The following is a 23,853-nucleotide window of genomic DNA, read 5'->3' as shown; positions in this document are numbered from 1 at the left end:
CATATTCTGCCTCTGAGTTTGCCCTCCCAGACCGCCTACACACTAGGGCCAGCCCCACAAGAAGACATGCACATCGCAATGCCACACACATTCACCCAGGAATCTCTCCTGGGCGCTGACTCTGTCCACACCACTGTTCATCCAGGTGGACACTCAGAGGCAGACAGGTGAGAGCCACTGAGGATCCAACCAGCAAGGCTCAAGCAACCCATCCCCCGACCAGGGTAGTTGTCCCAGCCCAGGGGAAGCCCAAGAGGCAAACTGATTTTCCCTAGTTCTTGGAAAAGAAAGTGATCCCAGCTCCAGAGTTCACCCAAGGCTGCCTTCCACAGTCCCCAAGATCTGACGCAGTGTCTATATGACAGTCTACAATACACATCTCCAACAGGTTGTATTTCTGGATTAGATTCTAGAGAGAGCTGCTGGCCTGGAGCACCAGGCCAACCATTCCTGCAGCAGCCAGGCCTCCCAGTCTCCAAGGGACGAGCACTGGAGTCTTGGAGAGCAAACTTGGAACAGGTAGCCAGGCCCTGGCCAAGATTTGATAAGCAAAATCTCACAGAGTCAGCAAAACCTGGGCCCTGTTCCATCTATGGGTCAGTACCACTCACCTGGAAACCCACTCCTTGCTCAGTTGTCCAGCCATGATCACAATCAGAATGCAGACCAGCCCTACTGGACTAGGAGTCCCTGCAGGTCGGATCTCAGGAGCCCTACTCTACAGCTGCCCTTCCCTTCCCCTGGCTTCTCTCCCAGTCTTCCACTCAGCCTCTGACTGCTCCTGCCCTTGACTAAGTGGCCCGGGAGGCAAAAAGCCCATTGATCAATTTATCTGGCCAACAGATACTGATGTTTCTCTTGTCTTCTCCGGCCCACACCCAGGGTGCCCGTGGGAGATGTACTAGAAAGCCCAGCACCACACACTGCAGCCCATGAGGAAGGAGACAAGAGTGGCAGGAAGTGGAGAAGGGTTTTCACAGCCTTCAGTTCCATAAGAAATACGAAAGCAAGCCCATGACCTTCATCTAAACTGAAGTGATTTGTTACCCTGGGAAGAGGGCTGTGTCAGGAGGGAAAACGGGAAGGATTTCCATCAGCAGGCATTCCAAGTGAGAGCCTTCCCAGAAGGCACACCGGCCTCATGGGGGCTTGCAGGGGCTGACCCGCAGGTAATCCCGGGGCCACTCATCCTCTAGAGCAGACGGACAAAATGACCCATGACTTGGGAGCCTAGCTCAGCCCAAAAAGAGACCAGCAGCAGCTTAGGTCAACAGGCCAATCATCCTGGGTCACATCCTCAGCTAAGCAACCAGCTCTCTCTCTCTCAGTGTTTCTCTCTCTCTCTCTCGTTCTGCACATCCAGCCATACCTGTGTGTCTCTCCCTAGCGGCTGGCGCCTTCCCCCTCTCACCAGCCTCCTCCCGACACTAGCACCAGCAGGGAATCAGCTGTTCTAGGAATGGGAAACTGCACATTTGACTCGGAGCATCTATCAGTGGCGCTGCCTCTGCTGAGAGCCAGACACCATGGGTCCAGACACTGAACAGCACTTGGAGGAGGTGCTGAAGCTGGCACTGGGACCACACTTTCCTCTCTGATCCCCTTTTCCCTGCATACCTGAGTCTCCATCAGCTCAGCACTATTGGTGCCAGCCCATTAAGGCTTCTTAGTTCTCTTTCCCCCAGGGGGGCAGGCAGCCTGAATTGGATAGGCAGCAGCAGTACCCCTGAGGAACTCCCAGGAGACCCCTGAACACCAGGGCTGCTGGTGAACCCCACAGATGTAAAGTTCACATTGGAAATGGTGAGAGCATAGTTGGATAAAAAGGACAAGAAAGTGCAATCACTTCACCTTCACCATCTCTCTCAGCATCTCTGTCCCCACCCCTGCACACCCACGTTCTCCACCTGACCTCTCTTGCTTCCATCCTACCTGATCCACTGGCTGCTCTGAGCATGTAGGGCCCAAGTATGCACCAGTGCTTCTGTGCCTTGAGTCAGCAACACTGAGATTTTCTTCAGAAGGAACTTTATGAGAAACCGAAAGGCGCATACAGATATATGAACTTATTTTTAAAGTGTAGTAGTTATCACATGGGAGGAGACTCGATATCAAGAGCCCTGAGACCAGGCTAGTCTAGCCATGGTCCTGTCATTCTTTGCTGTCAACTGTTCTTGGATCCACTGGCTGGCAGGAAGGTTTTCAAGCTGGCTCTTCCTAAGGAGTGACCATAAGTACCATCTGCAATGCATCTTCATTAGTAGCCCTCATCTGCAGATGGGGCCAGTATCAGTGGTTGTAAGTTGGCTATTGCTAGTAGAAATGGGAGTCCCCATCTTAGGTGTACAGAGTTTGTGTGATGGCGGACCAGCAATCTAGAACAGAGGCTGTTCTCACTGGCTGTGTATTAGAATCACCTAGGAATCGCTTTGTCACCTATCCCAGACCAATTAAATCAGAATTTCTGAGAGAATGGCTCAGGTAGCAGGATATTTAAAAGTCCCCAGGTGATTCTAATATGCAGCCAGAGCTGAAAAGCCATGTGCATTGGAGTCACCTGCAAACCTATTTATAGAAAAACACTACCAATACCTGTGCCCCTCCCTCAGAAATTCTGGTTTAATTGGTACAAAGTATGACTTGGGCACTGGGGCTTTTAAAAGCTCTCCAGGTGATTTTTGAGTGCAGGAAAGTTCAAGAACCACAACTCCCACACTTCAATATACTTCTCATCTGCCAGGGATCTTGCTAAATGCAGATGCTGATTCCGTAGGTCTGGGGCAGGGCTTTAGATGCTGCAGTGTCTAATTCAGACCACATCTTGAAGAGTGAGGTCCTAGCTGAGCAAGTCTCAAGCCTGGATGCTCAGTGGAATTACCTGGAGAGCCTTAAAAACTACCCCTGCCAGGATCCCACGCAGGAGACTCTGATGTAATTGGTCTGAGGCAGGGCCTTGGACATCAGGAGTGTGAGAGCTCCCCGAGTGATTCTAACCTGCGGCCAAGGTTGAGAACATTGGCTGTAGACCAACCTCTCAGAGTCATTTTATAAGTAGCCCTGAGACCCACAGTGGGGAACACCACTCTCCATAACCATTCTGACTCACCTCCCTCCCCTGCCCCAGCTGGCAGAAGACACCTTTTTACAGAAGGCCAGGCCCTGTAGTAAAAACGCCCTTTCTCCCACTTTGGGCTGAATCGAGTCTCTAATTCCCAGCACAGTTGCAGAAGAGAGATGACTGGCACAACACCCTGGAAACATCACTGTTCCCTCCTCCGTACCTTGCCTGGCTCTGATTACCAGCTCTTCCCTTGCTCAAGTAGCCTTTTCTAAATGACACCTCTGCCAGAAAAGCCACAGGCCCCAAGCATGGACATGTCACCAGCAGTCATGCACACAGAGACACTCTGTGCTTTGACAAGATGCTATCAACACAAGGTGCTGGGTGGCTCTCATTGCATGGTAACTCCCAAGCCGGCTAACACGCAACCTTTCCTCTCTCTGACCTCATCCTTTTGAAATGGACTTGTGCTGATGCAGAGAACCAAAGGGAGAACATGGAATTAGGGAAATCATTGCTCTATTTTTCGTGTAATTTCCATGAAATTATGCAGGAACCACATTTTTCTTCCTAAGGAGTGACCATAAGTACCATCTGCAATGCATCTTCATTAGTAGCCCTCATCTGCAGATGGGGCCAGTATCAGTGGTTGTAAGTTGGATATTGCTAGTAGAAATGGGAGTCCCCATCTTAGGTGTACAGAGTTTGTGTAAAATATGAACGATAATGTGTAGAATTTGCAGGTCGCTGAAGTGTCACAGTCTACCAAAAAATGGGTCTGGAATCAATAAGGTTCACATCAAACTCAATTGTCTTTAATTTTCATTGCTACCTAGAGGGAAGGCTTGCATGGCCTACACACGTGAAATTAAACATGAAAGCTCGTCTGAGGTGTCGAAGCCCTACTTAAAATGACCTGTAAATAGGGTAAAACACGACAGCCCAGCCCATCACAACATCACCGCTCATTTCTCTTTCCATAGTGCAGCTGACGGCACCCATAAGAAATCAGACTAGACGTGAGCACACCGCAGACCCAAAGGAGAACTAAGTGCTTTCAGCCACACACCAGCAGGGCTTCCCTCTTTGCACACCCCTGAGTCTCCTCCAAGTGGAAAATCACCCTGTGTCCTTCAGCTGAAAGCAAAGAGGGACGAGCCAGACAAGGTCCCCACTGAATTTGCCCACAACCCCCAGCCCCATGGCCACCCACCAGTTCCAGCTAAGTTCCTCTCCTTGGCCAGCGAGATAATGGAAGGCTGCACCCTGGACCCTTCCAGCCGACATTGACCTTTCAGTCATGGACACATTCCCCAGACCGACACTAATCGGGGGCACATCTGGCATTTGGACTGCATCCAGATGGGGGGTTTGTGTTAGGCGAGTCAGCTTGATAACCCGCTGGGGGTGGGGGGGGGAGGGGCGTGCACCAAGGCTGAGAGACCTCTCAGGCTGTGGCTGGAGCGTTCTAGAGTGGAGAACACCTAATCCTTGTCTACCCCTCTCTCCACACCCCTCCACAAGAGGACGAACCTGTGAGCCAAAGCAGGTTCCCCCAGATTCACAACTAGTCAGCGGTCTAAAACTCCCAGTGCACTCTGCACGTGTCTACACTCTCTCAAAGCGCTGTGTGTTATCTCAAGATAATATGTGAGCCAAAGCGATGAAAAGAATCCAGTCATTTCTTCCCTTCCAACTCCCTATGATTTGCAAAGGTACGAGATGGTTTGCCAAGGCAGTGACAAACCCCGATGCCCATCCACACACCTTAACTCCTCCATGGTAGCTTCCGTTTTGGATTTAGAAGAGAGTGCCTTTCCTGACTGGTTCCCCAGTCAGAAATGAACACAAAACCTTATCTCCCATGTGCAACACAAGGGACTGCAAAAGGGAACAAGATCTGGTGGCAACTGAAGGTGCCTCAGGAATGACAAAGGCTCTTGGCTGCCTTTAGGAAGTCTGACACCTGTTGCAGCCGTGAACAGCCCTGCTAAAGAGGTAATCAAGCAAACCAAAGCCAGGATAAAGGGATCATGTCCCCACCCACCCACACAGAGGGCTGTCTCCAGCTGTCATCGAAAGTTCTTTCTACGACCCCTGGGGCATCCCCACCACCACCACTTGTGGGCACCAAGTTTCCAGCCTTCCCCCAATGATCCTCTGCTATATAAACCTCCAAGTGCAGTGCTGCAGAGATCTGGTCATCCTTTTCTCCTTATTTGTTATAAACTCATAAAGAAGCAAGAACTACTCCAGGTAAAAGCAACATAGTGGTCAAGGGTCAGCTCCCACGTAAACTATGCGTCCTGCAGAACTTGCCAATGCTTCACTCCCATCTACACCCAGCCTCTACTCAAAGGGAAACTATCACCCACTGCTCATCCACTTGGTCCTCCCCTGGAGTAATTGCAAAGGAAAACTGCCTTCACCTCACCTCCCCCGTCCCCTGAAGATCAACCTCACCAGGCCCCGCACTCCTGCTGAACTATGAGAAATATGCATCTCCACCGAGCCGGACAGTCTGCTGGGAATTCAGGCCAAAGACCAGCCCTCCTCCCTCCCCCAGCTTAGGGGACAGTGTATTAGGTTCCCTCTCTTCACCAAGACTTCATAGCACTGCACAGCCTCCCCAGGCTCTGGGAAGAGGCTCACAGACACTGTCACCCTACCTAAGCCTGGCAGGGTCTCTGCTGGTGCCCCCCCCCCCACCGTGATTCGGTACAAAGCCATTTCGGGTTCCACGCCAAACCAGTAATTTGCAACACTCACAAAATCTGCTCCATGAACTGAGTCGGCTCTCCTGCCCTCCCTAACACCCTAACATCCTAGCCTGCAGCTCACCATTGACAGCCCATGAGCAATGTGGGTTCAGAGAGTGAAGTTCCCCTTTGGATGAAGCACAGATGATTCATCCTCTGGAAGAACGCTGCCCTCCCCCAGCCTTGAAGTCCTCGCCAGAGAGCTTCTGAGATGGGCTCAGAGCAGACAGAGGCGGGAGTCCAGTTGCTACAGAGACAGCTCTGCCAGTTTTTAGAGGAGAAAGACGACGAGCTGTCCATGGGGTGCTGCTTTGCCAGGGTGCCCTGCAGAAGCCGAGGCAGCTTCTGGCCCCGAGCAGCCATGGACACAGCCTGGGACCACCATGGAGCTGGGGCCTGGGCCCTGTCCCCTGCACCGACCTCCTGCCCCACTGAGGGATATGACCCACCACAGACTTCCCCGCCGGCCTCCTGAGCAGTTCCTCGGCCCAGCCCCAGAACCCAATCAAACATTCACTCTGTGTCTGTAGACAAAAAGGGTTTTGACTAACATCTGTGTTTCAGAGAGCACCGAGTTCAATTCTGCTAACATCTTCGGGTGGGCGAGAGGGTGACAAGTAACAACTTGTCTGACATTTTACATTTCTCCCCACTGCCTCCAGAGAGTTCAGCAAGAGGTCATCGATGATAAGGAATGAGAGCTCCAGCCAGATGGCCCCCAGCCCAGAGAGGACCCTCCACAAGGACAAGCTGATGAAGCCAAGAGAGGACCCTGGAGCAGGGGCTGTTGGGAGGAGAGCAAGTTCCCAGGGACAGAAGACTAGGAGGCAGATTGTCATGATGGTAATCAGATGCCCTCACAGCTCAGCATATAAGAGAACAAAGGGGCAGTCCTCACCAGGTGAGACGTATGGCGGAAAACTAAGACTGGGCACAGAGTTAAATAATAAACTTTGAGGGTTCACTAGACACTGGGCACTCTATGCTAAGTAAGCTCTTAAGTCTGTTTTCTTTATGTAATCCTCATACCAGCCTGATGAGAATAGACCTATCACATGCCCATTTTATAGGTAAGAAAACTGAGACTTTGAGAAGCTAGCTGAAGTCACACACATAGCAAGTGAAGAAGCTAGAATCGAAACCAAGGTCTCTCTAATCAGAGTGCACACTTTTGACAGCTACATCAGAGCCACAGATCCTAGAAATGCTGATGCTATCCATTAGCCAATTAGAAACCAGTATGTGGATGGTGGTGGGAAGTTTCAGGAATCCGGAAGATAGCCTTTGGCTTCATTCTGACCAGGAAATTAGTCACCCACTCCACACAGCACCATTCGCAGGAAAGGCATTCCATGCCACTCAGCCCAAGTGTGTGTATTCTATGGCAGATAGGCTAATGCGTAACCACAGGCTTTCTGACACCTCTTCCAACACAACTTGGCATGGGAGGCTGGATTTGGACTACTTCCCAGAGCCTTTGATGTCCCATCCGTGAAGCTGTGACACCAATCCACGACTGCTCCACTTTGCAGGTGTCTCAGAGTCAGTGAGCCCTTGAGACGCTCAGGACACAAAGCCAGAGCAGGATGAAGAGGCTCCCACTCGCCTCCCACTTGCCTGGGAATTCCCTCTATGTCCGGAGCCTTGCCGTCTCCAGATGCCTCACCAGAATGGGGGCAAAGGCCCGGACAAGTTTGCAGAGGGGTGGGATCAGGGCAGGGGTCAGATTTTCTCTTTCAGTTGATAGCTTTCTGATTACTTTAGGCTTGATCCAGTCAGGCTGACTCCATTACTGTCAGAGGGTGGGGAGGGGTACAGCAGACTTAGAAGTAGACATAGGATGCTTAAAACCATGGGGCAGAAAGAAAGGCATGAGAAGCTGAACCAAAAAAAAGGAGATGCAGTTGCACAGAGTTAGGGGATCTAAAGAGTCCCCAAGGTACCAGAAGGACCAACATAGTAAGAATTTTAAGAGGTGATAAAGGCAACTTGCTGTCAAAGGAGGCAGATATTGCTCAAGGAGCAAGTGAAATTAATTCCTTTCTCAAGCCACTCTGAAGGTGAATGGCTACCAGATGGTCAGAAGAAATACCTGTCCGCAGGCTGCCGGAGAGGAAAATGAATGCCGGCAGAAATCAGATCCTCCACTGAGCAGGTGAGCAGGAAATTAAAATATCTGTACACTGACCACAAGGCAAGACCACACACGTCCACAAAGAGGCTGTAGCTCAGACGACAGTGTGAGTTAGCAACTGTCCTCTGTCTGCCCACCCAAACCCACGGTGTATCATCACAAACCTCACAATGCCAGAGGGAAAAACCCGAGGAGAAAACACAGCAGTGCCAACAGGGATGAAGTGGGACAGCAGAGACCGGGCCACTGCGGGAAAAACCGAGTGGCTAGAGCAAGAAACAGTGATGTCTTCAGCACTTGCTATGTGCCGACCACTGCTGGGATCTCTTTCTAAATGCTGTGGACAGCTTCTGAAAAGACCCACAATGATTCTTGCCTCCCAGGTAATCCCTTTCCCTCAAGTGTGAGCTGGACCTGGTAAGTGCTTCCCATGAATAGATACGGCCTAAGTGATGGGGTGTCACTCACTCCCACCCGAAAGTCTCCCTGAATGTCCAGACTTCACAGACCCCAGTCTCTGCTCCAGAGCTGACTCAGATTCTGGCCATCATCTTCTCTTTGCAGCATCCTTTCTGTGGGCTTGTTACTACATTCCTTCTGGAAGACACCCTCCCCAACCCCCCCCCCCACACACACACACACACCAACCACTGCAGGAGTGGGAAGGAGCTCAGCCCCCTCTTGCCATTGTTCAGTGCCTTCCCAATCAATCTCCTGCCAACCACAAATTAGCATTACAGAGGCATTTACAGTGCTGCCCCCAGGGATGGATAGAAGCTGCTAATCCTTAAGAAGCAGCCCTGGTACAATAGCAGAGACCCACAGTGTGGCCCCCACCCATGGGGTGCTCCTTTTGTGAGCTGTCCAAGTCAACCACAGATGGTGGTGTGGCTGGGCCTGGAGCAAAGAGGGGCCAGTGGGAGCCCAAGGAGCACTCCGCTTTGCAAATGGCTACAGGACCGCATTCCTCAAGAGCTGCCCCTCCCCAGCAGACTGCCCGCTTGGGTTTGATGCCTTCTCAGAGCTTCCAGCCTGGTCTCTGAGGGTGCGCTGGTCCCTCTCCCACTTTTCCTATCTGACATTCATTAGAGGCTCTGACTGGGACCAATCCACAGCATGAGACCCCTGGGGCCAGCCTGCAGTTCTGACCTGCCCCACCCTCCCAGCAACTTGGATTAACAAAACTCAGGGGTTTTTTGTTTTGTTTTGTTTTTCTTAAGGGATTGATTTGGCCTTACGAAGTCCAATTGAAGTTCCTGATCCCAAAGGAAGGCAGCCCTGGCTGGGTTCCCAAGGTCATTTCTATCCCAAACACTGCCTTTCAGGGCCCCAGGGGCCCCTGTGATTGCAGCCCTTCCTGTTGGCTCAAATGTTGGCTCTTGCAGCGGCCTCCTCTGAAGCTCCCTGCTCAGCTCCGTGGGCCCTTATCCTGCAGCGGGGAGCTTGCGAGAGGGGAAGCCTCTTATCACAAACATTTCCTGCTTATTCCCCCCTGGTCTTGCATACCACAGCCCTTCCCTGGCTAGTGGGGCCACCAACACAGGCTAACGGCCCCTTCTTCACAAGGCAGAGTCCCCAGACTATCTCTGCTCCAGATTCTTCTCCCTCTGTATTCTCTCCCTTCTCCAGGGAGCTCATGGGATCTTACAGGCCACCCAAACCGTCCAGTCACTGCAACACACGGCAGGAAGTCAAGTGGCGCCTGAAAGAAAGAGTACAAAAGGCAGGTAAGGATTGCTTGTGCAAATAGAAGAAGTGACTCATGGCTGGGGCCTGACCCACCTCCTCTGGGACTCTGCTGTGCTATCTCGGACAAAGAGATAAACAGAGCCAGAGTGGAGAGGCCTGCGCACCTGTGAGGGTCTGTGTACTTGTCATGTCCTTCCTCTGTCTCTGTGTGCACGCGTGTGCCGCCTGCTGAAGCTGAATGGACTATTGCCAATTCAGTTCATAGCTGAAGGGCTGGGAGCCAGGACTAGCCCAGCCCAGCTGTGCTCAGCAGGTCACTGAGTTCCATGGCCGCCTTCCCTCCCCACACCTGGGGCACCCTAGTCCCACCCCTTCCATGGCCTACACTGGGCTTCTCTCTGCCTCCTGCCCCCAGCTTGCTGTGTGGTCCGAGCCCTCTGCCACAAGAGCCGGGGAGGGAGGGACGGGTCTGCATGTTTACAGTCAAGCATAACTGAACCTTTATTTTAAATAAATACAACTTTTAGCCAGTTTTTATTTCCTCTTTCTTTCAAAAAGCTGTTTTCTCCCTCCTCCTCCTCCTAGTCTTTCTCCTCCTCCTCTCTCTCCCCTTTCCTCCTCCTCCTCAAGGCTGATCCTTTATCTTTAGGGCCACCCAGGGACAGGCTAGGAGTGGGGGTTGGGGGAAGAACAGAGACCAGACTGACACTGGTGCTGAGTATCTTCTTGGGCCATGTGGATGGCCCTCCTCTCTCTCTCTCCCCCCTCTCCCCACCCCTCTCCTCTCTGCCCCCCCCACTGAGCCCCAGGGTCCTGATGAATTCAGGGGATGTCCAGGTTTGAGCACTAGAGGCTAAACAGGAAGCCCAGCACCATCATCAGCATGCTGTCCATCTGTTCGCCCCTGTCCAGGGTCGCCTACCCCAATTCTCCCACCTCACTATGAAATTGCCATCCATCTGTCTTCCAGATCGGCTGTCATCTCTCTGTCTCCCCTATTGGACCCTCATCCATATGTCCCTCCCACAGGACTACCCAGTGTCTCCTTTGGGTCGTTTAAATCTGCCTTCCCCGTGAGGTGTTCCATCTGCCCATCACCCATCGGCCTGTCATTCAATCTGATCTCCATGACCACCCTTTCCTGTCCATCTGTCTCCCCACAATGGATGTACTTTTGCCCATCTGTCTCCTTGAATGCAGCCAGCGATAATGGGTCTCCGCAGCATGGGGACAGTTGAAATTCAGTTCCCAGAGACAACAACCCTCATAGCCCTCGATCAAGTGTCTGATCTGTCGGCCCCTTTAATCTTCCAACTTCCCCGAGAGTATGTGTGTATTTCTCCTTTTCTCCAGGAAGGAAACTGAGGCCCAGAAGGGTTTAGGTCTTGCCCAAGGATCACGCAACCCCTAGTGGCAGATGCTGGGTGCAGAGCCAGCTCTGCCCATACAGAGTGAGGGTGAGGATGCAGCCGCCCCTCTCCCCTCTCCCTCCCCCCTGCACATTTAATTTACACTTTGCTGGATGTTTTCAGACTGATGAAGTTTCCTCCCTGCCCTGGCTCTGCACAAAAAAGCGAAGGGAGAGAAGCAGCCAGATGTGAGAGCAACCCGAAGGTCTTTTCCTGGGGATGGGGAGTGATGTTAAATAAACATCCAATGGTATTCTTTCTGCAAAGCGATCCATTTTCATGGCACCCAGGAGTTCGTCCAAGGGTCTCTGGGCCACTGGGGACAAGTGCTCCGTGTGTTTTGGCTCTCTGTTCTTCCATTGGCCACAAAGAGCTAATTCTTTCAATTAATGGAATCAGCACCACCGATGGAGATGGACTGACCAATTATTTTCGAGGTGAATATATTCACACCCGTGGTGGGGCTGATAGGCCTTAAGGATTTGGAAGCAATGGAGTGACGGTCCCCTGCCAGCTGGAGACACTGAGGTCATTCATGGTGGCCGGGACGTTGGCCACCGCCTCAAGGGACACCTCACTCCGCCCGGAGCCATGGAGGCTGGACTGGGTTGTGTGAGTTGAGGGGCTGCCTATCAATGGGCTTCTGTATGGCCTCAGCGGGCCCCCCACCCCCACCCTGCTCTGCCCCCGCCAAGTCCCCTTCAGGGCCTGGTGTGAAGGGGTCTATTCAGCATTTAGGATTCCCTGATGGGAAGGGAGAGAGAGAGAGACAGATGCTTCCGTGGAGCCGAGGGAAAGCTGGAGGCCTGGAGACAGGAAGGGGAGCCTGAAGCAACAAGGGAAGAGCCCAGGGAGAAGCGGGGCGGGGGGGGGGGGGGGGGTCTTGCAGGACCAGAAAGGAGGACGAAGAGGAAGGGAGAGGGGCTGGGAGAACCAGAGAGGGAGGGGCAGAGGCCGGAAGGAGGCCCCCAGGCAGAGGGAGAGCCCCCAATTGGGAAATAGACCAGTGCCAGAAAACAGTGCAGGGTTTTTTTTAAAGCCACAGATTTAATTTCCTGGTGATGATGCTGTTTTCAGGCTGATATTAGCAGCATTTTTCATTCGCTGAGCAGATCTGCCAGTCGTGGAGGAGTGATGCAGAGCGTGCTGAGTGACAGGACCCCGTGGAACCTGGACAAGCCCACAAGGATGGCCCAAGGTCCCACTGATGTTTTGTCTCTTTTGCTAATCGCTGGAGAAAAAGGACAAATGTTGCCTCTGGTCAGCCCTGGATATAGGGGCAAAAAGTGAATAAGTGACCCCTGGCTAAAAAAATGATCTCAGCTAATTGTCCCTGTGGTTTCTGTTTTCCTGCCTGGACCCCAGCTGAATCAGTATCGTGAGCTTTGAGGGTTGCAAATTAGGAGTTAAAGGAACTAAAACTCAAGCTTTCTCCATAGCACCTTATACTACTACCACCAAATCATCTTTCTAGAGCCTCACTCCTGTGCTTAAAATCTGTCTGCACAGTGGATTGGCACAGTGGATTCGGTATGAACCAAAGAAAGGGCACAGCCCAGGCCAAGAATCAGGGCCCTCTGCAGCCCAGCTGCTCCAGGTCTGGTCCAGACCAGCAGCCTCGGCTGCAGCAGGGACTGGCACCACAGGCCTGCCGCATCAGAAGCCGCGCTGAGTAAGACCCTGACCGAGGGCATGCACACGGCAGTCCGAGGAACCCCGTTCCTGACGGATTTCAACTCACTCCACCTCATTTCCTGCCGCTGCCGTGGACGAGGGCGACGTCCCCAGCAAAGTGGAAATGTAAAATTCCACCAAAGACTCCACTCCCTGTTCCTGATCCAAGTGCTGGTTCATGACATCGTTCCATCCCAAAGACACTTCCTCTTGTAGCCGCTGGTGGAAATCTCATCCACATTTAAGAGCCAACTCAAATGCCACCCACTCCAGGCAGCCTACCATTCCCGCCATTCCCTCCCCTTGCCAGAGCTTATGCCCTCTGCGGAAGCTTGTTTGAATCACCCTTGGAGTGCTTTTCATTTTCTGCCTTGCATTTTGGCTACTCACATACCTACCAAGGGACCTGCATTAATGTCGTGGCTTACGGGATGCCCCCAGTTCGAATCCTTGTCTCACTGCTTCCTAACTGACATCTAGCAAGAGCTTAACCTTACTGGGCCTCAGTCTCCTCATCTGTAAAATGGGGGTAATAACTGTACCTATTCATATAGTTGCAAGGACTTTTAAAATGGATTTATCCATTTATGAAAGTGACCAAAACCATACAGCTCTACTGTCATCCTGAACTAGAGCGCTTGTCAAGTATCTAACACAGAGGGAGTCTTCAGTGCTGTAGTTATTATTCCTTTTACTTCCATCACACCCTGAGCATTTGTGTAGAGCAAGGACCACGTGTCAGGTTTCTATAAAGATACATAGGTGCGATGCACTTTGCCATAGAGCATGTAACCGCAACGAGGTTCTCAATTGCACAGGAAACAAGGGATGCTACGCAGAGCACTCAGCTCACCCAACGTGGCACCATCTTCCCAGGGCTGACTGGTTCTTCTGTGACCCTTCTGCTGGCACAGTAATTTGTTTGTTTAATCGGTGGTTGTTGCTGTTATGTTTCTAATAATCACTGGTTGAAAGTCCCATTTCCTCAATTTGATCTCCATGCTGTGCTGCCACCGGGTTCTTTCTGCTCCACACCCTAGCTGTCCTCTGAAACCTCAGCATTCTCTTTTGGCATCTTCTTAAGTATTTCAACTAGTCTCCAGTATTTATTTTATTATTAACTTCTTTGTATACCTTACATCAACCATCTCATTAACATTCTTTTGACTCCTCCCCCAGAAAAGTTTCCTAAAACTTAGTCTGTGTTTTCATCTCCAAGGGAACACTTTGGCTCGGTTTTCGATCAGGAATGACACAATTCTTTCCACAGTGATGCAGAGGGGGAATCTGGAACCCAAGAGAGTCACATGAGCCAGCTCCATTACCCCAGCCCCACACCCAAGAACGCCCCACACACTCAAGGCCCCATCTCCACCACCGGTGGTATTCTCAAAGCTGTCTCTATTTCCGAGGTTCTCTTTAGGATTAGATCCTGACCGAACGTGAAATCAATACAAAGAATCTCATTCAAAATGAAGGCCATTCCAGAGTCTAGTTACCTTATATTACAATGGTCTCTGGTATATTTTATCATTTCCTTCAGACTCAATTATACTATTTTTTTTTACCTTGATCAACAAGCATTTTTTAATTTCCTTTCAGAATCTCACATGATGGGTGGCCTGGTTTGATTTAATGCAATTCAAATACAGTCTTTCTCCCTCAGTTCACTCCTACCCATAATTTGCCGTCTCACTCTTCTTTTTATTATCCAGGAGCAAAATATTGTTCAATGCAACAAGGCTCTTCCTACCCCAATAGGAAGAGATTTTCCTGGGGCAGGTAACAGGTGCAGCAGTTAATATGCTACTTGGGATGCTCTCATCCATATCAGAGTACCTAGGTTGAGTCCTGGCCCTGCTCCCAATCTAGCTTCCTACAAGGCATACTCTGAGAGGCAATGGATAATGATCCAAGTATTTGGATCCCAGATGGAGTTCCTGGCTGTTGGCTTCAGCCTGGGCCAGCCACAGCTGTTGTGGCCATTTAGGCAGTGAACCAGCAGGTGGAAATCTCTGTCTCTTTCTCTGTCTCTCTGACTTTCAAATAATTGAAAAATAAATAAAAAGGTTTTCCCGCTTCTTGCCCCACTCACCCTAGCTTTTGTGTTTTTATTATTATTATTATTTATTTATTTGAAAGGCAGAGTTACAGAGAGGCAGAGGCAGAGAGAGAGAGAAGTCTTCCATCTGCTGGTTCACGGCCCAGATGGCCGCAACGGTCAGAGCTGTGCCAGTTCGGAGCTGCACCAATCCAAAGCCAGGAGCTTCCTCCAGGTCTCCCATGTGGGCGCAGGGGCCCAAGGACTTGGGCCATCTTCTACTGCTTTCCCAGGCCATAGCAGAGAGTTGGATCAGAAGTGGAGCAGCCGGGATTCAAACCGGCACCCATATGGGATGCTGGCACTGCAGGTGGCATCTTTACCTGCTACACCACAGCACCAACTCTTCACCCTAGCTTTTAGAAGGAGACAGTTGAAGCCCCTTATCTGAGATTTCAAGGAACCCACAGAAAACAGGCCCTAGCATAAGTGGGGAATGGGATCCACAGGGAAATCTCATTGGTCATGGTCCCTGCAGCCCCTGTGGGTGCAGCCTCATGGGAGTGGCTTCTTGTTGGAAAGTGGGGGCACACCCAGTGCCAGTGGGGCAGAGGGCCCTCTATGGGAACAAAACAATCAGTGAATGTTCAAGCCCAGCAGGGAGGACTGGCTTCCAGTATGAGCTGGAGGTCTGGAAACTCAACACAGTCTGGAGTCTCAATTCCTTCAGACTCAGACCCTCTCCTGCTCAGAGAGCAGGCCTCTGGCAGGAGACTCTCTATGCACCTTCTAAGTAACTGAAAAATGTGCATAGAATCTCCCAGAAAAGGAAATTGTTCTGCCTGGTAGAAAGACACAGGAGTCTGAGTATGAGAGAAATATCAGTAGGCTCCCAGATCTACCTTGGCCCAGGGAATTACACAGTACTGGGGTCACTGGTTAGATCACAGGGTCAGGACAATTGCTCCCTACCAAATTACTGCTCAAGTCTTCTTTTCGAAAGAGAATCCTAAGAATTTCCCTGCCCTACCTGCTCTTTTGGAATCAAAAGTCCTTAGGGGCAGGAAATGTGGTGCAGCAGGTTAAAGCCCTGCCTGCAGCGCTGGCATCCCAGATGGGCTCTGGTTCGAGTCCTGGCTGCTCCACTTCCGATCCAGCTCTCTGCTATGGCCTGGGAAAGCAGTGGAGGATGGCCCAGGTCTTTGGGCCCCTGCACCTGCATGGGAGGCTTGGAGGAAGCTCCTGGTTTTAGATCACTCAGCTCTGGCCTTTGCAGCCATTGGGAAGTGAACCAGCAGATGGAAGACCTCTCTCTCTCTCTCTCTCTCTGGCTCTATCTCTATAACTGTATCTTTCAAATAAATAAAATATCTTATTTTAAAAAAGTCCTTAGTACTCAAGCACAAAAATATAAGCATCCTTCAGGCCTTAATTTTACATAGATTGGAATTCTAGATATATGACTGAGTTATAGAATCCTACTTAGCATCTAGATGCGAATTCTCTCCCCAGTCACTATGAGCTTGCCAGCAGACTCTCCTTGCCTTCATTCCTATATTCCCCACCAACGTATGAATCTACCAATAAGCCAGAGACTACTCTAGGCACTTGTCTTTTATTTATTTTTTATTTTTTATTTTTTGACAGGCAGAGTGGACAGTGAGAGAGAGAGAGACAGAGAGAAAGGTCTTCCTTTGCCGTTGGTTCACCCTCCAATGGCCGCCGCGGCTGGCACGCTGAGGCTGGCGCAACGCGCTGATCCGAAGGCAGGAGCCAGGTGCTTCTCCTGGTCTCCCATGGGATGCAGGGCCCAAGCACTTGGGCCATCCTCCACTGCACTCCCTGGCCATAGCAGAGAGCTGGCCTGGAAGAAGGGCAACCTGGACAGAATTTGGCGCCCCGACCGGGACTAGAACCTGGTGTGCCGGCGCCGCAAGGCAGAGGATTAGCCTATTGAGCCACGGCGCCAGCTACTCTAGGCACTTGTGATGCCAACAAGCCCGAGACCTGGTCCATGCCCTTAAAAGTTTGTTTTCTAGTAGGGAACACAGATCCATGACTTGGTAACATAATAGCAGCTACTGGTTATTGAGACTTTACGATCTTCTTTCAATAAACCTTGTGCTAAGTACCTAAGGTAGCAGCTTCTACCTTGCTCTTTCTTGGGTCACTCACTCTAGGGCAGGGAACCAAGAGATTCCCCATAAAGCCTGCAAATCCTTTGGTCTAGTCCTGCCAAAGCAACCATAGGCAGGACTCAAAACTGAATAAATCTATAGCACATTATTTTTTAAAAATTTATTGATTTATTTGAAAAGCAGAACTGAGAGAGAGAGAGAGAGAGAGATCTTCCATCTTCTGGTTCACTTCCCAAATGATCTCAATGCCCAGGGCTGGTCCAGGAGCCTGGAACACCATCCAGGTCTCCCATGTAGGTGGTAGAGGCACAAGTACTTGGGCCATCTTCCACTACTTTCCCAGGTGCATTGGCAGGGAGCTGGATTGAAGGAGAGCAGCAGGGGCTCAAACCAGCATTCAGATGGTGCTGGTGTTGCAGATGGCAGCTTAATGAACCCAGTTCGCCATAGCGTCAGCCCCAGAAGGCTAATTTTTAGTTGATATCTTTGTATGGCCCCAGTGATGTTATAAATATCCAAGTGGGCATTGGCAGAAAAAAAGGTTCCCCACTGCTGCTCTAGGGGATTCTGTCTCCATGTGGTCAGGACACTCAAGAAGTGATAGCCTGTGGAAAGATCCACATGGAGAAGAACTGGGGCCTCCCACCAAGAGCCAGCAAGGAACTGAACCTTCTGCCTCAAGCCACTGAGATTGGCCAAGGTGAAAGCAGAGTTTCCAGCCTCACACAAGCCCTCAGCCGACTGCAGCCCCAGCGAACACCTTGACTGCTCTCTCAGGAGAAATCTGAAGCTGGGGCCACCCAGCTAAGCTTCTTCCACACTCCTGACCCACAGAAACCATGGGAGTCACTGTGTATAGCTATTTGAAGCCACTCAATTTAGGGATAATTTGTTGTGCAGCAATAGGTAACACAGTGCTTTCTGCTTTCTGTTCAGTCCTCGAGCCCTATTGGGTAGTTATTACTGTCTTGACATTACAGATGAGGAAAGTGGGATTGCAAGAGGCTAAAGGAGGAAGCAGGTCAGAGTTAAAATCTAAGTCCACCAAACTTCAAAATCTGTGACCTTAACCTCTAAACGGTTAAGGTGCAAATGCAGATGTCAAAACAGGAAATTGGAGTTCACAGTGGGAGGAGTCCTAGAAAGGAGCTCCACCTGGGAAGTCTGGAACTGGAGGTAAAGAGGAGGCAGGGAAGCCTCGTGAGAGGGTGGAAGACTTGCAATGAAACCAAAGGAAGAGCAGATACTCAGCAGGTGGACAGCAGAGTGATTCCTGTGGGGAAAACCACATTAGCAAAGGCATAAGGCACCACACAGCCTGGGGTGTTCAGAATCCGGCTGGAGTTTCTAGACCTGGAAGAACCACGACCTTGTGGCTCATTCACCAGGGGAAAATGTTCTTTCTAGCCCAACGTCTACTCTTGCTTTCACAGGACCCCCCAAAATCACTGCAGTACCTCTTCTACAAACTGTGCCCCACTTCCTGCTCGTGGTTAACTGGAATCCCCTTTGGATCTTCTTCTCTCATCTAGACCAGTTCTCTTAGATCCCCAGCTCCCTGGCACGTCTGCTGTATACCCACTGTCCTTCCTAGCAGGGAACTCTTGCTCTTTACAAAATGATGGTTATGGTGTTTACATTTGCATTCATTACTTATCTCTTAGCTTCCATAAAATGTCACATAAACCTCACTTCCTTCTTTAGAAAGGACTGGACAATCAGGTAAAAAAAAATAAAAAACCAAAACAAACAAACAAAAAAACCCTAGACATCAGGGAGATTCAGGGAAGCAAGTGATGGATCACAGAAAGGTATTTACCTTTTCTCATGGTAGCCTTCTGGATACACTGGTGGATCATAATGAAAGAAGCACAATATGGGAAACTAGTAGCTCGTTTCATAACCACATCTGAAGGACACCCACCACGACTGCCATCAGGTTCTCCAGAGCAATCTATAATGCCATGACCAACAGCTCTGCCCTGGACCCTCTTCCTGGCAAAATCCTTTAAACCAACAACCTGCATGGAGGCACAGAAAGCAGATTTACTAACCTTCCTAATGGCTACAGCTGGGTAGATTAGCTATCACAGGAGGTGGCAAAACTGAAAGCTGCAGGACTCTCAAAAGGCCAGCTCAGGTCAGATCTACCAAGAAGGAATTTCACCCCAAAAGTAAGGGTCCTCACTTGGGGTCCCAAAAGTAACCGCACGTAGACACAATGGAGACTTCTGGCTCAGCAGTAGCTGTCAAAGGGCAAAACATCACAGGTTTTCAGAAACTGTGAACTAAGGAAGAGTGAGAACACAGCTTGAGAACTGGCTTTCTGCTGAGTCTGAGAAAGGAGGTGGGCGCTGGACTCCAAGGGCTCACTGTTGAGATTCTGCAGCTTCACCACCACCCTGGGGCTGTATTTAGTAACTCGCATTCTACTCCATTAAATGTGTTTGGGCTCCCAGCCCCTCCCCCTGCCCCCAGACTGAGCCCCGGAGCCCTTAGAAGGTAATGAGCAGGCTGAGGGGCTGGGAGTCTGGGAAGCCCTTGGAAACGAAAGCTCTCAGGGTCTCTCCCAGCGCGCAGGGCCCTATCCCCGCTGATAAGGCTAAGAGCAAAGCTAGCTGACAAGTGATTGGAAACAGGAGTTCCCAGACCCGTTAACCCTTTCCTGCCCTGTAGGTGTCTGGAATCTGCAAGTGCTGAGGCCGGTCTCCCCGTGCATCCTCATGTCTGCCACCACTTTCCTTCCCCCTCTCCCTTGGTCCTGATGCTGTCCCTCTACCCTCAAGCCACCCTGACAGGTCAGTTGGGGAGTCTCTTCCTGGCCCAGCCCACATCCTCCCAAGCTCTCATAATGTTCACACCTACCCTGTTCCTGGGAGCAGAGATCCCCCACCCCATCTCAGCAGCCTCAGCCCGGAGCCATTCCCTACTGCCCTGGCTGGCTATGGAGTCCCATGGAGGAACTTCAAGGGGTCATCCCCCAACCAGACCCGACTTTGCTGAGTCATCCTAAAGCCCTCCATCCACTTAGGTATTGCCTGGTGCATGAACAGACCTCCTGTGTGGACACCTGCCTAGGGTCTGTCCCCAACAGTGGCCAAGTGTGGCTGACGCTGCCTCTTACTCTGGGGAGGGGCAGCAAGAAGTCAGACTTACTAGCCACAGTAATTACGTGTAAAAGAAGCTTCCTCCGGTAGAAAGGAATTCAGATAAACTGCCATTATCATGCAAAGCAGCTTTGCACCTAAAAGCGCTTACCCAAACAGGCAGTTTAATTAAATCCCTAATCTCCTTTGGTCTGTTCTGACCCCCTTCCCTCCTCCCCTCACCACCACCCCCTCCTACTTCCCACCCCACCCACTAACTTCAAGATTCCTTTTAAAACGCTTAACCTGCAAGCATGCAAAACAGACCTAAGAGTGGTGGGTCTGGGGACCTCTGAGGCTCGGTTGCTGTGTCTTAGGGTGTAGGCTCCCTGAGGCTGACAGGGGTGCTGATCATGAGGGTGAGCATGACGGTGATGACGCTGCCACTGGAGTGGAGTGGACATGGCCTTGAATAGGAGGGTGTGGGCACCACATAGCCCCACTGGCTCCTACTCCTCCCCAGAAGACTGACAACCCACCCTATGCCATGAAAAGTCGGTCACCCCACTGCCCGTAGAAAGTGTGTGGCATCCCTAATAGCATCTGGTGGAGGGGACGTGCTGTTCCACCAGAGGGGCCAGGGACGGACAAGTCACCCGCCCCACTCTGAGGCCCAACAGCAAGAGGCGAGAACTGAGGCTGCTGCCCAAGGCCTGAAGTTACACCTGGCAGTTTGGGCTCTGTGCTGTAGGCAGTGTAGGTGGAGAGGTGCAGATAAGGACGGCTGGAAGGGGCGCAAGCACCTCCTGGCCTCTACAACGCGCTTCCAACGCATGTAAGGAGGAAAGCAGGTCAGGTGCCAAGTGCCAGGTGCTACACTGGCACACACACGCACACACACACGCACACGCCTCAATCTGAAGCTCCTAGTGTAAATGTTACCCTCTATTCTCCCCCCCTCCCCCCAGGACACTGGTGCAGGAAGCTGAAATGACTTGCACAGGGGCACCCAGCTCAGAGTCAGCTGAGCCAGGAATCAAACACTGGCCTTGCCTATGGAAACTCAACGCTCTTCATGCTAAACCGCAGCTCAGAGGAGAGGATTATCATGTTGGGGCGGGGTCACAGCGAGGGGGGGGGAATAACCACCGGAGAGCTCTCACCAGCACACTGAAGGCCAAGACTCTTCCTGCTCCAGCAGTCGGAGCCCCTGCACCCTAACTCAAGCCCTTCCTCTGGGTGAGGGTCTGAACCGAGAGGATGCAGGACATGGGCGCCGGGCTTGTGCGGGGCTTCTTGGGGCTCACACCACGAAGAAGAAGAGTCCCAGAGGAAACATTTCTTTATAGGAAAGAAGTGTCCGGGACTGCGTGGGGGAGGGGGCATCTGTAAGTCATATAACAAACACCAGACCTCTCCGTTTTATACCTCATTCCTATGGTGGGGGCAAGCAGAGGAGCCATCTCTGTTTGAGAAAGAGTGAAGCTCAAAGCACCATGGATCCTGCACTTCTGTGAACTGTGTGGACGCTGCTGTGCCTGGAGATCGCAGGAGCCTTCCTTAGAGGAAGTGATATTTCTGGAAATATGACTCTCTGGATGCATGAAACCCCCGTTTCTGGGGGGATCCCCCACTTCCTCGCATTATGGGTTTTCTTTCTAAAGAGTAGGAGCCCTTTAGGGAGGTTCCAATAAATCTTACAAATAAATGAGTGAAGCGGGGGAGGGGGTGTTTGAGGCAGCACAGTCCCCAGCCCCCACGGGAGCTCCCAGGCCTTTCAGTTCTCCGGCCCTGAGCTGGTTCTGCCCAGTGAGGCCCTGTGGCGGCCACCCTGCACCAAAGCCAGGTAGTTCCAAAGGTCAGAATAACAGGTGCCACTCTCATCAACTTCAGAAAGACAGCCCAGGACCAAAAGCCTCGTTGGCTCCAGGGCTGATGTGGATGGGTTAAGAAAGTAGGATTTTGGACAAGATCTGTTACAGAGTCCTTTGTCTCCCGTACAGCAAAGACAATAGAGAAGAATTTTAAAAGGTTGTGTGGGTCTCCAGAACCCCTCTGGAAGCAGATGGTATGTCAACAGGTTCCAGGGCAAGCCCCAGAGGCCCCAGACCTGGGAGCCTTATTGGAATGCAATTACCCTAAGTGCTGCCTGTTAGGATGAAAAGGCAGGAATGCAATTATGGAAGGAGTGCGTGGTGAGCTTTCATTGATTAACCGGTCCTGTCTGAATCCATTCCCCACTGGGATGATATCTGGGGCTGGAGAGTTCTCCTGTGCCCTTTGGTTAGGAGAAAGGAAAACAGTCACTGCAGAGAGTAAAAGGCTGCAGGGTCCAGGTGAGTCTGTGGAACCCTGAGATTGCCTAGGAAACCATTGGTGCAAAATGTGCATTTTCTCGAAGGAGGCTCTACACGCATCACAGGGGTTAAGAAGCACCATGTCAGAGGTGTGAGAGATCCGTGGAGTCGGCAGAAGAGGCCTCCACAGTCCCTTTCCTTCCAACTGCATGTGGCCGTGATCCATCTGGGTTCAATTCTGGCTCTGCCACTTAGCAGCAAGCTACTCAGCTTTTCTGTGCCTCTGCTCTACCTATACAACAAGAGTAAAAATACCTGTGTCCTCCCTCGGGTTGATGAGAGAATTGAATGACATAAAGAACTCAAAGCTGTCTGCCCAAATCTAGCCCTTAACAAACTCAATAAATGGGAGTCATTCTGATAACCTTAATCTATTCAAGTTCAGAAAATCAAGTGGAAAGTAGACTCTTCTGAGTAGTTGTTGGGCCCCAAACTCACAGTATAGATTTCATGGGAATTCCTACGCAAGACTCTGCTCCTAAACTCAGAGGGGCATAAGACCCAGAGTCTCTAGACTCTACTTCCTCAAACCCTCCCCAACAGGTGCATCCCACTGGAAAGGCACAGGATCTGGCCACACTGAGAGACAAGCTCCTAGAAATGGGGTCACATCAAGTGCTGGGGCAGTGCTAGGGCAGTGGAGTCACGGCCTGGGCCTGAACTAGAACCCCATCGAAGAAGCCTCTGGTCTTTGAAATCAGCAAACTGTTACTGCCTTCGAGATCACACAGTTAACGGCCAGTTAAAATGAACTTCTGCATCCAAACAGGCCTGGGAGTGAGACTAACACAGTTACACAGGGCCCATAATCTGCAGAACGTCTGGTGTGGGACCAAAAAAAGCAAAAGCCAATAGCAGGTGTTTGTTAACAGCAGTTGAGATGCAACTTGGGATGTCATCATTTCTTATCCAAGTGTCCAAGCTGAAATCTCAGCTCTACTTCTGATTCAGCTTCCTGCTAATATGCTCCCTGGGAGGCAGCAGGTGATGGCTCAAGTAATTGGGTCCCTGACACCCATACGGGAGCCCAGACTGAGTTCTTGGCCCCTGGCTTCAGCCCGGTCCAGCCCTGGCTGCTGTAGGCATTTAAGGAGTGAACCAGTAGATGGAAGACCACTGTCTTTGTCTCTCTGTCTCTGCCTTTCAGATAAATTTTAAAAAGGAAAGAAAAGCAAAAACCAATCATGTCCCCTTCCCCTCTTCCTCCCTCCAAACCTATAGGCCACCCTATGCAATTTCCATCCCCGCCCCAGTTGCTCCAGCCTCGTTCCTCCAGCACATCCCCCTGCAGTCCCAGGCCTCTGCCTCTAAGCCAAGGTCTCCTCGCCTCTGAGGTCACAAGTGGGTTAGATCCCAACTGCAGCAGGGAATTCCAGAGGTGAAGGCCATGGGAGAACCTTGATTCCTCAGTTCTCAGAACAGAACATATGCAAAGAACAGAGAGGGGGAGCTGACTCCAGGCTATCCATTCATTGATTCATCAATCATCCATTGATTCATTAATC

General features: G+C 51.1%; 2 long non-coding RNA genes across 9 annotated transcripts in view; one reads left to right on the top strand and one right to left on the bottom strand.

The window, feature by feature from the left end:
- The window catches only part of LOC149128135 (uncharacterized), a 46,001-nt gene extending 26,467 nt beyond the window's left edge, over positions 1–19,534 (bottom strand). The window contains exons 1-3 of one of the 8 annotated variants that reach the window (XR_016229429.1): positions 19,094–19,531; positions 18,725–18,926; positions 12,103–12,283 (exon numbers count right to left, since the gene is read on the bottom strand). This is a non-coding gene — a long non-coding RNA (uncharacterized LOC149128135). Of the gene's footprint in view, positions 1–611; positions 1,260–1,617; positions 1,882–1,932; positions 2,422–12,102; positions 12,284–13,857; positions 14,014–18,724; positions 18,927–19,093 lie in introns of those variants that run through there. The other 7 variants (XR_016229428.1, XR_016229424.1, XR_016229423.1 and 4 more) reach the window with 7 other exon arrangements.
- On the top strand, positions 8,646–22,600 carry LOC149128134 (uncharacterized). Its single transcript, XR_016229432.1, has 2 exons — positions 8,646–9,681; positions 20,960–22,600. It is a non-coding gene; the product is annotated as an uncharacterized LOC149128134 (long non-coding RNA).
- Positions 22,601–23,853: the final 1,253 nt, after the last annotated feature.

The sequence above is a fragment of the Oryctolagus cuniculus genome, chromosome 2 (genome assembly GCF_051225735.1).
Source record: "Oryctolagus cuniculus isolate XC-2025 breed Fujian yellow rabbit chromosome 2, ASM5122573v1, whole genome shotgun sequence".
NCBI lineage: Eukaryota > Metazoa > Chordata > Mammalia > Lagomorpha > Leporidae > Oryctolagus > Oryctolagus cuniculus.
The sequence above is the reverse complement of the archived record's forward strand: the minus strand, read 5'-3'. Positions and strand labels throughout refer to the sequence as shown.